The following is a 14,963-nucleotide window of genomic DNA, read 5'->3' as shown; positions in this document are numbered from 1 at the left end:
TTCCCCATTTGGGCAAGTAATTGAACCTGGCTGTCTGGACTGCTTTCCTTTGCACAATAAAACTGTGATGCTACAAAGGAAAGGTTTTTGATGAATGGTTGTGTGGGAGAATAACATAAGTAATTGTAAGCTGCAAATACCAGGCCACAACAAAACCCTTCTAGTTAGTTAGAACCAACCTATCAAAATGTAGTGTGGTGCAAATTTAATTTGTGATCCTTATGTGAACATCCTTTTTGCAGATTCTTTTTTACTGTCTATGCTAGACGGGCAATTAAATCCAAATAAAATAATACAATTATGAAAGTTGATGTACTTTATGAAAAAGCTTACATACTCTTTAGTGCCTTGGATAATGTCTTCACCCCATGCTCCATTTTATTAATACCTACTAACCCTAACCCTGCACCTTACCTTTAAAACACTCCATTAACAGTGACACCAATGTAGACAGCTTGTACATACAAACACACACATGTGTGTGTGTGCGTGCGTGTGTGCGTGTGTCCATGTGTGTGCATGTGTGTGTAAGTGTGTGTGTGTGTGTGTGTGTGTGTGTGTGTGTGTGTGTGTGTGTGTGTTTGTGTGTGTGTGTGTGTGTGTGTGTGTGTGTGTGTGTGTGTGTGTGTGTGTGTGAGTATGTATATACATACATTCTAAGGGTTGTGGTCTGCCCTATTGTAAATTGTAAATACATTAGATCTTTGAAATTCAAGTAGTTCCTCCATGGCATTTTGAGTTTCTAAATGAAAAAGTAATATTAAAATTTATCAGAAAGGCATAAAGTGATAAACATGTACCATGATTTTTCAAGTTGGTATCCATTCAATGAAATGTGTACTGTCAATTGGCATTCAGCAGGTGTGTTTCTTAGCTCGAAATGTATACACACAAGCCGGGCAGTTAGGTGGGCTGCTTAAGATTACTTATAGTGATAGAAAGCTTAATGAAGTTTAAGAAAGAAAGTCTATATTTGCATTATATTCATGTACTGTATGTCTCCTGTTCCAGGATTCAGTTTCCTGTAACAGAATGCTTTAGAATATTAGATTCAGAGAGTTTTTTTCAGTGTAAAGCATCTATTCATAAAGAATTACAAGTCCTTTTCCTTAAGTGCTATTTTTTTTCTTCTAGCACCGGACAAAAGGGTTTACACATAACCGTATTATTATAGTGGTATGTAGTGTGACAGGTGGAATCGCTGTCTTTGTAGGAATTCTTCTAACCATAGTAAGTTGGCATGGATCATTATTACAAGACACATTTTTAATTTACATGTAATTTTTTGTTTCAGTTCAAACTGTAATCAGACAGTTATTAGTCACACATTTCTTTTTCATTTTTACATTTTTGCAGGGCAAGAGGTAAACCACTTCGTAGAAGTAGTTGCTATTTTGAGGTAGATTGAGACATACAGATTGTGTAAGTGACAGGATGCTGTGTTAATCTACTGGAAAGACATTAGTCTGAAACTGTTGCCCCCACAGATGGAATATATTTCTAATATTCATTTTATCTAGGTCTGTACAATTGGACACTTCCTATCAATAAAATAAAACAAAATGTCTGTTCTCACCTCTGCGGGTCATTTTCAAGCTGGTATCTTCTTTGTACATGTCTGATGTCCTTCTATATTACTGTTGCAGTATTCTACACTGAAGGCTGCCTAGGGTAGTCTGAACCTGGGTAACATACCAAAGCCTAATGATCTTGTATGTGCTGTATGCTACATTTACACTCCCTGCACAGAACATAGGGCATAAAAGGGACATACAGGTGCAGCTAACCAGAACTTATTTGCTGCCAGTTTGAACGCCACTATTGCTAGTTGGTATGAACTCCACCAGATAAGTACTCTGTTGTTTTATTTTTTTTTCTTTTCTTTTCTTGGTCTTGTATTTTATTTTTCTACCTAGAGTTCATGTCATCCAAGAAGGGAAAATGTCAGGTGGGAGGTAGATTCCCCATAAGGATCATCACAAACAGTCTATCTTTTTTTTTTTTTTTTGGTGCTTCCCATGATATCTCTTGTAGTGTCTGTAAGACGTTTTGTGCCTAAGACACTCAGATGCCATTTGTCTTCCCTGACCATTTATCTTGAAAACCAATGGCTTAAACAGTTAGCCCAGGGCACCATGGCAAAATGCTTTAACCCAGAGATACTCCCACTGGGTAAGAAGAAGGCTAAGAAGTCTTGGCTGGATTCTTTAGCTGTCCAGCCTCCAACTGACATCCCTCTAGAAGTGGGTAATAGCTCTGTAGGTCATTTGGTGTCTGCACTGAATTCCTCTGCCATGACCCTGTCTGAGGCTGGCATGGATCTGTCTTTTCACACATCCTCTGAGTTTTTTTTAGGTGTTGGCTCTGGGCATCAAGAGAGAACCATGGTTGATTATCCTGGAGGATCCTAAGGGATTCCACACATATTGGTCAGGGAGAAAGTTCCTGGTTCTCTTACTGAATCTCAGCAATGGTTGGAAGCTCTGGTATTTGTTAGGGCTGATGTCTTTTCCAAGAAAAGACAAGAAACAAAGCATGTTTCAGTCTGTCCTAAAGATCCTCAAATGGCAAGAGTTTACTTAGGGCTTGTTTTCTGCCTTGATGACCATGAAGCCTCCTCATGGGGATTTCATACCTGCTCCTTCTTGGACCTCTACCCCTTCTAAACTGCATAGAGAACCAGATTTTTTGGATGAGGATTCAGTGTCTGATGATGAGATTCTTTGTCCTATTCTTCACAGATGCCTTCATCTTTGGCTTATGGTTCTAATGAGGACGTCTGTTAGCCCTGAGTCTCCTTTTGAGGAATTGTCCTTTGAGGACACATTTGCTAGGATGATGGAATACTTAAAGTGGGATTTTTCTCAAGTGTCCAATATTCAGAGAAGATATTATGAGTTGCTTCAGGTGGGTACTCCTAAACCATCTGTAGTTGCTCCTGTGTTGGCTGTCTTGTTAGATACTTTCATTGCTTTTTCCAGGTCTCCTGATTCTCAGCCTCCTGCTCCTAATAAACCTGATAGGTTCTATAAGGATCCCGAGGACTGTCAATTTTTATTTAAATGTCCTGCTGATCTTGCTGTGGTGGCAGTCACTTCTGACAAACATTCTAAGCTCTTACCCTCTTCCAAACATTTGCCTCCTGATAAGGATAGTAGGGCAATGGAGAGGATTGGTAAGAAAGTTTGCACTGCTTCTGCTTTGGCCTTACATGACCAGGTATGCTCTGGCCTTGACTACTCAGGCTTGTCAGGTTATTTCTGATCTCCTTGAATCTGAAGGCAGATCCTCTGCTTCTCAAATTGCTCACCACTCTATCAAGTGCAGCTATGATGTTGCAGATATCTCTTCCAGGGCTGTGGCTTTTGTGTGTGTTATGAGGTGTTATTCTTAGCTTTATCTCCAGTCTCTGCCTGGGGACATTAAGACCAAGTAGTTGTATGCTCTTTTAGATAAACATGTTTTTGGGGTTGCTGCTGTTGACTGGTTCAAGTCTGGCCAAGAGAAAGGCAAAGCCTTGCAGGACCTCAAACATATTTTTGTTTCTCCTATCCCTGAATTCCTGAAGAATTATCCTTCAGGATTTGCTTTTGTTCACAGGCAACCCTACCAGGTCTCCAAGGGCAGGAAGGGTGCTAAGCAGGCGCCCTCTGCTAAGGCTTCTCAGATTTCTGTGGCCCAGAAGCCTTCTTTATCTGATAAGCCTGCTTCTTATTGATAGTTGGCCTCCTTTCTGTTAGACTAGGTTCCTTCGTCCCTTTGGCTTTCCCTTTGTCTCCCAAAATTGGTGACTAATAACTTCAGACTCTTGGGTTCTTTCTATCATTAGTCAAGGTTTCTTAATGGCATGGAAGTCTTTAGTTCCATTTTCAGGGACTCCTCAACTTCCTCTAGAGCAAGTTCATCATTTCCTGGAGGTACTATGGTACCTGGTGAACCAAAGAACTATTCAACCTGTCCCTCCTTCCCAAATGGGAAAGGGTTTTTATTCTCGGATGTTCCTGGTTTCTTGAATAAAGGGCACTTGGAGACCTATTCTGGAGCTCTCCCTGCTCAACACCTTTCTCAAGGTCCCTTCTTTTCAGATGTTTACTCTTCAAACATTGTTTTCTATTTTACTACCCTAGGCTTTCCTAGCGTCTTTGGATCTGAAAGATGCTTACGTTCATATCCCTATTTGCCTTCTTTTCAGGAAGTTCTTACATTTCTCCTTATCTCCCCTTCATTTTCAGTTCTTACTTTTGTCTTTGGCCTCTCTACTGTCCCAAGGGCATTCACAAAATGGTGAGTTCTTGTGATTGTTTTTTGCAGGCTACAAGGCATTCATATCTTTCCTTATCCAGATAAACTGTTGCTTCATGCGCCTTCTCTCAGTCACCTGTTACAGGATCTGGAGTTCACCATCTCTTTCTTCTTCAAAGTCTGGGGTTCACTGTCAACTTCAAAAAGTCCATCCTAATGTCCTGTCAGGATCATGTGTATCTGGGATGCAGGATTCAGGCAGTGCCAATGCTGGTCTCTCTTCTACCTCCAAAGGTTTTGCCATGGACAGCCTTCCTTCAGTCTTTTCTTCCCTGAGTGTCATGCCAGCCAAGGAGTTTCTTCGAACCCTGGGATTCATGGCCTTTTTTGTTCCACTGCTCCCTCTTGCCAGACTGCACATGTGGAAGCTTCAGTGGTAGCTCATGTAAGTTTGGCTGCAGCATTGTCACCCTCTGGATTTCATCGTACCTATCTTTCCTTGTCTAGAGAAAAAATTCGAGAGGTGGATTCAACAGTTTGCTCTCAACCTAGGCCTACCCTTTCAGCCTCCAGTCCCTTCTCAAGAACTGTTCATGGATGCTTCAGACATGATGTGGGGGCTTATTTTCATCACCTGAAAGTTCAGGGTCTCTGACCCCCCTAAGAAGTCAGACCATAACAACATCAAAGAAATGAGAGCTCTGATTCTGGCCCTTCAAGCTTTTCACCCCATGTTCTGTCCAGGCCCCTTGAAGGTGTATACAGACAACACTACAGTGATGTGGTATGTCAACAAACACAAAGGCACAAAATCTTACCTCTTTTGCAGGATGGCTTTTTAGGCTTGGGAGGTGGCTCTCAGTTATCAGTTAATGTCAAGCAGTTCACATTCCTTCAGAGCACAGTCTAATAACAGATTCTCTGAGCAGGTCCAAAATATAGACTCACGAATGGATGCTTCAAAAAGATGTGTTTCTGGGCATTGTCCATCTGTTGAATATTCCTCAGGTAGAATTTTTTTGCCTTCCCTCTGAGCAGGCAGCTTCCTGTCTTCTGTTCCAGAGTGCCATGTTTTCTGGCATGGAAGAAGGGTACCCTTTCTTTTCCTTGGAAGAGGATGTTTCATTTTGCTTTCCCTTCTCTTCCTCTAGTTCCAAAGGTCCTGCAGAAGATTCAACTGAACTCCCCAAAAATCTTGCTAGTGGCTCCTTTTTGGCCAAGACAGCACTGGTTCCCCTTATTAATGCACCTGGTCAGGGACAATTACCACAGGATACCTCACCAGTTAGATCTCCTCACACAGGACAAGGAGTCTCTCATCCATTCTCACTTGTTCACTCGTTAACTGACAGTATGGCTGATAGGGTTTTGATATTTTTTTAGGCATCTGTTTTCTGAGGACATGCTCAGGGTTTTACAAGAGGCAAAGAGCCCTCAGCTAGAAAAATTTATATGACCAAATGAAAATATTTTTTGTCTGGTGCCATGCTCATAACCAGGACTCTTTTTCAGTGTCAGTCCCTCTGGTTTTGTCTTATTTGTGTGTGCTGCTGCAGTCTGGCCTGGCCTGTTCTTCTCTGAAGGCCCATTTGTCAGCCATTTCTTCTTGTCTGCCCTAGAATCCTCTTTGGCTTCTTGTTTTGAGGTCAGAAAATTTCTTAAAGTTAGCCTGCATATTAAAACTCCAAGGAAATATATTCTTCCTCTTCCTTGGGACCTTAATTTTATTTTGGAAAAAAAAATGACTCAGGCTCCTTTTCAGCCTGCAGATTCTGCTTCTTTGCACATTATACCCAGAAGACTGTTTTGTTGCCGGCTCTTACTTCTGCTCAGAGGGATTGTGAGTTCCAGGCTCTTATTGACATTCCTTCTTTTGGTTTTTCACAGGGACAGGGTGTCCCGTCATACTAAGGATTATTTTATGCTCAAGGACGTTAATGAGTTGTCCTTGAATCAGTCAGTACAACTCCCTTCCTTTTTCCCTTCTCCTCACTCTGTTAGTGATAGGGTCCTGCAAACCTTGGATTAGCACAGACAGCTCAGGTACTGATAAGCATTCTGTTTCCTTTCATCCCAGGTCATTGGGTTTGGCTTTTTCTAAGCAACGTATCTCCTCCTGGATGTCTAAGGCCATTTACTTTTTTATACTTTTCATGGCAAATCTCTGTCTACTTCTGTTAGAGCTTATTCCACTACAGCTGTTGCCACTTCTGGTGCCTTCTTCAAAGAGCTGGACACAAGTTTCATCCTTGAAACTGCTACTTGGTCTTCTTTGCATATCTATACTAAGCAATATAAGTTGGATATGGTTTCTAGGGCTAGAGTAGGTTTTGCTAGAACCATTTTATATGAGTTTATTGAGGGCTCTTCTTAGCCTTCCACCTCCCATTCTGTTTCTTGAGCTTTTTTACTCTCCCTTCTGTCTAGAATACTGCAGCAAAGACATAGAAGGACATACTACAGTTGTGTAAAATCTTACTATAATGGTCAATGTCCTTCTGTTCACTATTGTTGCAGTATTTACTCCCTCCCTCCCTCCAACCCCTCTCTTGCTTGTTCTGTTTTTGTTTGAGATTCCCTTCTGGCTCAGGGTTCCCCTTTTTCTTCTGCATATTTTTCCTTTTGATGTGCATGGATGTCTTTGTCCTGTGGAGACTGTTCTCTTCTGAGGCAATTCAGTTCTGGGTAGCTATGTCTGTACATCCCTTTTATGCCTTACATTGTGTGTGGGGAGCATAAGTGCGACATACAAAGCATACAAGATCATTAGGTTTTTGGTATGCTGGGCGAGCATTGGGTGGCCATGGGTGAGAGATCCCTTCTGTTTGGAATACTGCAACAGTAAAGAGAAGGACACCTACTGTTGTGGTAAGATATTACACAACTGCACTTTCTCATTATGGCTTCCTCTGACTCTGTACACACCTGTCTTGTTATTTTCTATCCCCATCAGATTTTCTGAGTGCTGCATTTTTTTGCAGACTCACCAGATAACAGTGTCTTGGACCCGGACAAACTGATGGCCATTTGTAACCTAATATAGGAAATGCAGTGGCAAATATTTCCCTGTTGACTTCTCAACAAGAGCTTGTTAAAATGTATGGCATGAAACCTACCTCTTTCTAAACCCATCTTGTAGTTTTCTCTTACATTTTATTTCCCTGGTCTGTCCTGCTGATCTCATGCCCATATACTCTTGAAATATCCCCTTGTCCGATCATAATGCAATATGGAAGCTGCATGTTTTCCTATAAAATCCTTCTCCCATTTTTGCTTTCAGATAGGTGGTCTGTTCCACGTGAAAATATACAGCTAATTCATGACCACTTTCCGTTCATTCTTAAATTCTGTGTACACTTGGGTCTCCCATTACCTTCCACTGAAAAATGTGTCTTATTTTTTATTCTATTTTATTTTTTATCAACTACTTCTTTCCCTCAAAAGAGGTAGTTCCTCTTCTAAGAGGGGACAGTGTTCAGAATTTTCCACTCTGAATAAAGTGGTTTCTGTTATGTGTATACTGTTGGGAGAGTACTGTTTTGCTGAGCCCAGAATGCCTGTAAATGGTTGCATCAAGACTGACTCAGGGAAAACAGTATAGGTGGAGGCTAAAAACACACACCAACAAACCCTGTACTCCTTTTAGTTTTTGAAATATTGTTTAGTATGCAACATAAGTTAAATTATCTTCAGTTCCTCTGCATCATTTTTGAATTTCTCTTTAACAGTAGAAATAGCCTGTTTCTTGATATAGTGGCCCGATTGTGCTTATAATGATAGAGTAATCCTGCATGAACCTGTTAGTTCTTTCCAACGTAACCACGGCCGTTAGATGAGTAATCCTGCATGAACCTGTTAGTTCTTTCCAATGTAACCACGGCCGTTAGATGAGTAATCCTGCATGAACCTGTTAGTTCTTTCCAACGTAACCATGGCCATTAGATGAGTAATCCTGCATGAACCTGTTAGTTCTTTCCAATGTAACCACGGCCGTTAGATGAGTAATCCTGCATGAACCTGTTAGTTCTTTCCAACGTAACCACAGCCGTTAGATGAGTAATCCTGCATGAACCTGTTAGTTCTTTCCAACATAACCACGGCCATTAGATGAGTAATCCTGCATGAACCTGTTAGTTCTTTCCAATGTAACCACGGCCGTCAGATGAGTAATCCTGCATGAACCTGTTAGTTCTTTCCAATGTAACCACGGCCGTCAGATGAGTAATCCTGCATGAACCTGTTAATTCTTTCCAACTTAGCCACTGCCGATAATTAAGTTCATTAGTGCTTTTGTTACCACTTTAGATTTTACACAGAGAGGAAATACTTTTGTAGTTAGTAATGTAGGTATTCTTACCTTCCTTGGGTCCCTGTATCAGTGTAGATTTTTCCCAATGTAATTGTTGGCTAAAAACGCTCGAACACACCAAGACTCCAAATGATTCCCAAACACTTTATATTTTTTTTAAAAGAAAATAAAAATAACCATGTTAAGCGCTTTCATCCTGTTAAATAGGATTTCATCCGAACATATTTTCTACCCCATGTCCCCTTTCTTCTATATATATATATATATATATATGTGTGTGTATATGTGTGTGTGTGTGTGTGTGCGTGTGTGTGTGTGTGTGTGTGTGTGTGTGTGTGTGTATATATATATATATATATATATATATATATATATATATATATCTAGGACAGTTAATCGATAGATTAACTGTCTGAATCAAATCCAACCTACCGAAAACCGCTTACCGAAACTGCTTTCACCAAAAAAGCAGTTTCGATAAACGGAAGGGTAAACACACACACACAAAAACAAACAAAAAAAAACCACACACCATGTTTACACAGGGGGGCTTTGCCCCCCTGCACCCCCCTACTTTTATATTCTCACTCCAAGATCGCACTACAGTAGGGAAAAGGGAATATTCCCTTATCCCCACTGTAGTCCGATCTCACCCACTACCACTTTCCCCCCGATTCCCTGTACTTTTACGAAAGTTTTGTGAAGGTCCCTTTTTTCAATAAAAAGTGCTTTCGTGAAACTGTGACAGCCCGTTTCACTTTCAGTGAAACAGTCTTTCGATAGACTGTCCTAGACCCATATATATATATATATATATATATATATATATATATATATATATATATCACTATTCTCCCCCCTTCTAAAGTTTTTGAAAAGTGTATACACAAACAGCTCATGTCTTATCTTACTTATGAGAACCTCCTCACCCCCCACAACATGGATTCAAACCTCATCATAGCACCACTTCTGCCCTTATATCTTTCACTCAAGCAGTCTCCTCATCTCTAGATAACAAATCAATCTCCTGCCTGTTCCTTGATCTCTCTAAAGCCTTTGATACTGCATCTCATAAGCCCCTTCTCTCCAAACTAGCCTCCCTTAACCTTTGTATCTCAGCTGGTTTAGTTATCTATCTGATTGGCTACAATCTGTTAAATGGCTCTCTTCTACCTCCCCTTTTCTCTCTGTTCAAACCAGTGTGCCACAAGGCTCCATCCTTGGGCCCCTCTTATTCAATATCTTTACTAATAACCTCTACCTTTCCTGTCCTCTCTCCACTCCGATTCAATATGCAGGTGATTCTACTATCATCTCCACATTTGATAAACTACTTCAACTGCTCACTCTTACTCAAGAATCTCTACACTCTATAGAAAAATGGTTCTCTGCTAATCAATTACTTCTTAACCCTAACAAAACTAAACTTCTACTCTTCCTGCCTAAATCTCTCCAACACCTCAAAACCACCTTCTCCATCTCCTTTCTAAATAACACTCCCATCAAAGTTGAATCGCACACCAAACTCCTTAGAGTTTATGTTGATGACAAACTTAAATTTGACATTCACATTAATAACTGTATAAAAAAAATCACGAAAAACTTGGACTGTTGTACAGGAATAAAAAATTCCTAACTCCCGGATCCAAATTGTCCTTAGCTCAAGCATACCTTCTTCCCACCCTTCTCTACGCTGCCCCATTATTCACCCAACTACAAAAGAATTTGACTACCAAGCTTGAACACACTTACAATAAAATTGTTCATTTTGCCAGTAATCTCCCTTATCGAACACACCACTCTCTTGCCCTAAAAAAAACCCCACTGGATTGAACTCCAACACCAAATCCTCCTGCCACAGCTCCATCTGACCCACTCTATCATTCACCATCCCCTTCATTGTCCATCTCTGATTAATCTTATCTCCCCCTATATCCCTAACCGCAGCCTACATAGCTCAGACCAACTCCTATTGTCTATCTCCAAACCTAACAAATCCATTTGTAAGATAATCTATAGCCACTCTGTCACCTCTGCCTGGAACAAACTTCCTCTACATTTATGCATAATCGATAATATTCAGCTTTAAAATAGCTTTAAAAGATTACCTGCATACCTCTTGAATCTGCTCCTGCATTGATCCCACTTGAAGATCTGTAATCCACACTAGCATCTCTGTCAGGCGAAGCAATAAAGCCACAGATAATATCTTCAGTGAACACTTGTTTATTTAGCAGATTCCAACAGTTGCAGAACCACCAGCACTAACACAAAACACATAAACGTCTTAAAGTCTTCGTTTTTGTTTGATGCACTTCATCAGATGTGGGCCATACTTATATGTTCTTTTCCATTTTTTTATGTATTTCTTACTTCCTTTGTATAAAGACCAATTGTTCTACTTTATTTTTTTTGTATTAATCAATGTATTGATTATTATATACTTGGAGCTTTTCTCTTCGGATCTCTGCTGAAAAAGGACATCTTGCCCAGTCAGACTAACCTGGTTAACAAATATCAAATAAATAAAATAAATAAATAAATAAATATATGTATGTATGCATGCATATACATATATCTATCTATATAATATATATATATATATATATATATATATATATATATATATATATATATATATATATATATATATGATAATAGTAAAACTAATCGGGAGGGGGATATGAAGACACTTTTGGAGGTTAAATAAATGAAGTGACAGATAAAATTACAAGCTTCTTACCCCCAGGGTTAAACGACTACATTAGCTTTCAGCCTTGGTTAAATTTTAAAGCAGAAGAATTCATTTTATGGAGGGTTTATACAGAATGGAAAAACAACTGTGATGAGTTTGTATATTTTTATATTACTATTTATACTTATTTTATTGATATAAATGAAGTGTAAATTATTTGTATGTTTAAACACCTATGTTCTGAACACAGAAGGAAATGGCAGTCTATGTAAATGCATAATTAGATGTGATATTGTCTCTTTAATTATTCACTAATGCCTTGTAATGAATGTCATTTTATGATTGGATGAGATAGGCAATTTGTGTATATAAAAGAAAGGGGAAATGGGGTTAGAAAATATGTTTTAATGAAGTCCTGTTTAACAGGATGAAAGCACTTAACATAGTTATTTTTATTTTCCTTTAATAAAATATAAAGTATTTGGGAAATATTTGGCATCTTGGTGTGTTCAAGTGTTTTTAGCCAAGAACTTGTTGTTTTTAAGTTGTTGCTGTCATATTATTCATTTTCTCCAATGTATCTGTCGTCCACCTGAAGTCTTCAATGAGCTCAAACCTGACTAATGAAGTTGGTCTTGAACCATTGTGATCAAAGCTGATGACATCTGAAGCCTTCTTCATGTTGTCTTACTGCTTGCAATGGTTGTTAAATCCCAGTAAAGCTTCTAGTGATTCCTCCTAGGTCAGGGCTATGTTTTGACGATACAATTTCTTGCATTAACCATTAGAATTCTTTTGGATTACTTTTGTGCTATCTGAAGTTGTTCATCAAGGCTGCTAACAGGAATAGATTAAGAGCTTTAGAAGCTTAATTACTTATAAAGAAAAGACTTTGGCATCATACCTTTCAAAGTTTGAGGGCGAGAAATCTGGACAAAGCCTAAAATAATGGGGGGGGGGGGGCAAAGGCCCAAAAATAGGGACAGATTTTAAATATTGCTTTTATAAACTTAGAAAGTTGCTAGAATAGCAGTGTTTGTGTTAGCATGCACTTTATGAAGGATATGAAATTTGAAACTTAAATGTATGTCATTATTTAATGACTTCAGTCTTCAGTTATTTGCAAGAAAACCACAAATTTTATGAGGAACAGGCAATAAATGAGACAAACATCTGGACATTCTGGGAAAATCTGTACAGTTGAGAGGTATATTTGGCTGCTGTGCAGCCTAAAGTTAAAGTCAGATCTGAAAAGATGCTAAAATGTATACACTTTTTCTATTAGAAGGTTTCCAGGAAAATAAAATAAAAAAGAAAACGCTGAAAATAAAATGAGCAAAAAAAATCTAAAAAGGTCCATATAAAATCAAACTCTACTGATCCAGCAAATTATCTTATTAATTGTTGAAAACATACTTTGAAAGTGGGCAGTGTCCACCAAATGTATTTATTTCAATGAAGTAAACACTTTATATCCTCTTCCTGTCCTCTGCATCTTGCTGTGTCACACCAACCACCTGTATGTCCTTGCTCACAACATCCATAAACCTTATCTTAGGCCTTCCTCTTTTCCTCTTACCTGGCAGCTCCATCCTTAGCATCCTTCTCCCAGTATACTCAGGATCCCTCCTCAGCACATGTCCAAACCAATGCAATCTCGCCTCTCTGGTTTTGTCTCCAAACCTTCCAACTTGGGCTGACCCACTAATATACTGATTCCTAATCTTACCCATCCTCATCACACCATATACAAATCTTAACATATTTAACTCTGCCATCTCCAGCTCTGACTCCTATCTATTCATCAGCCCCACCATCTCCAACCCATATAACATAGCTGGTCTCACTACCATCTTGTGGACCTTCCCTTTCACTCTAACTGGTACCAGTCTGTCACAAATCACTCCTGACACTCTTCTTCACCCACTGTACCCTGCCTACACTCTTTTTTCACTTCTCATCCACACTCACCATTACTCTGAACTCTTGATCCCAAGTATTTAAACTCATCCACCTTTGCCAACTCTACTCCCTAAATCCTCACAATTCCTTTGTCTTCCCTCTCATTCACATACATATATTCTGTCTTAGTCTGGCTGACCTTCATTCCTCTCCTCTCTAGAGCATATTTCTAATTCTCCAGGGTCTCTTCAACCTGTTCCTACTCTCACTATAGATCACAATGTCATCCACAAATATCATAGCCCACGGAGACTCCTGTCTGATGTCATCTGTCATCCTGTCCATCACCATTGCAAATAAAAAAGGGCTTAGAGATGATCCTTGATGTATTTCCATTTCCACTTTGAACACATCTATCACTCCTACCACAGACCTCACCACTGGCACACTGCCTTCGTATATATCCTATACCACTCTTACATACTTCTCTGCCACTCCCAATCTTCATACAATACCACAACTCCTGTCTAGGCAACCTGTCATATGCTTTCTGTAAGTCCAGAAAAACACAATGCAACTCCTTCCATCCTTCTCTATACTTTTCCATCAACGCTCCCAGAGCAAACATGGCATCTGTAGTGGTCTTTCCTGGCATGAAATCATACTGCTGTTCAGTAATCATCACCTCCCTTGTTAACCTAGCTTACACTACTCTTTCCCATAACGTCATGCTGTGGCTGATCAATTATATCCCTCTGTAGTTACTACGGATCTGCACATCACCCTTATTCTTAACAATCAGTACCAATACACTTCTTCTCCACTCTTCAGGTATCCTCTCATTTTTTAAGATTTTGTTAAACAATCTGGTTAAAAAGTCCACTGCATCTCTGCTAAACACCTCCATGCTTCCCCAGGTATGCCATCTGGACCAACTTCCTTTCCATTATTTATCCTCTTCATAACTGTCCTTATCTGTTGCACTTCCTGATTCACTATCCCCACATCATCCAACCTTCTCTCTCTCTTTCTCTTCATTCATCAGCCCCTTAAAGTACTCTTTCCATCTATTCAGCACACTTCCCTCACTTGTGAGTACATTTCCCTCATTTTCCTTTATCACCCTAACCTGCTGCATAGCTTTCCCAGCTCACTCCCTTCTGTCTAGCCAATCGGTCCTTTTCTTCCTCCTTAGTGTCCAACCCATGAACTCATATAAAAACCAATAAAATGTGTGGCTTTTACAGTGCATATTAAATAATCAGCAAAGTATCTTGCTTTGTATAAAATGAAAGATGATGGTAAACACATTTAATATTTGATGGAACATGATTATAAAGTACACATAATGTTTTAAGCATGGGTATGCGTTGCACTCAAAACTAGTTGACATTGCATTTCTGTGTTTTCAAGATGAAAGTCTAAAGACCCCCACTGTGTAAATTCACTTTTTCTAAACTTGCTGCATTATCACAAGGAATACAGAGTTCTTAAAAGAACTATATGCGTGGCAGTATTGTCATAATGTATTATGTGCAGCCCTTTTAATGATGGCTATTTGGTTAACGTAAATTCCGCTATTTAATGTTCTTGAATTCTTTCCTGTACAAAAATAGCCATGTTGTTCATGGGCTACATATAATGCACTTGCAAATAAGTACAATATTTTTTGCTCCAGTAATTCTCTTTATTTCAGAGACTACAAGGTGTATTATTGATAGAACCTATAGCTGTATGTGCTTGTTTTTTGGTGTGTCTTAATTGCTTTAGTATTGTCTCTGTTATTAATAAATATGGGCTGTGTCCACAGTGCTT

This window comes from Protopterus annectens, chromosome 3.part0, assembly GCF_019279795.1.
Source record: "Protopterus annectens isolate FY-2018-M chromosome 3.part0, PAN1.0, whole genome shotgun sequence".
NCBI lineage: Eukaryota > Metazoa > Chordata > Ceratodontiformes > Protopteridae > Protopterus > Protopterus annectens.
The sequence above is the reverse complement of the archived record's forward strand: the minus strand, read 5'-3'. Positions refer to the sequence as shown.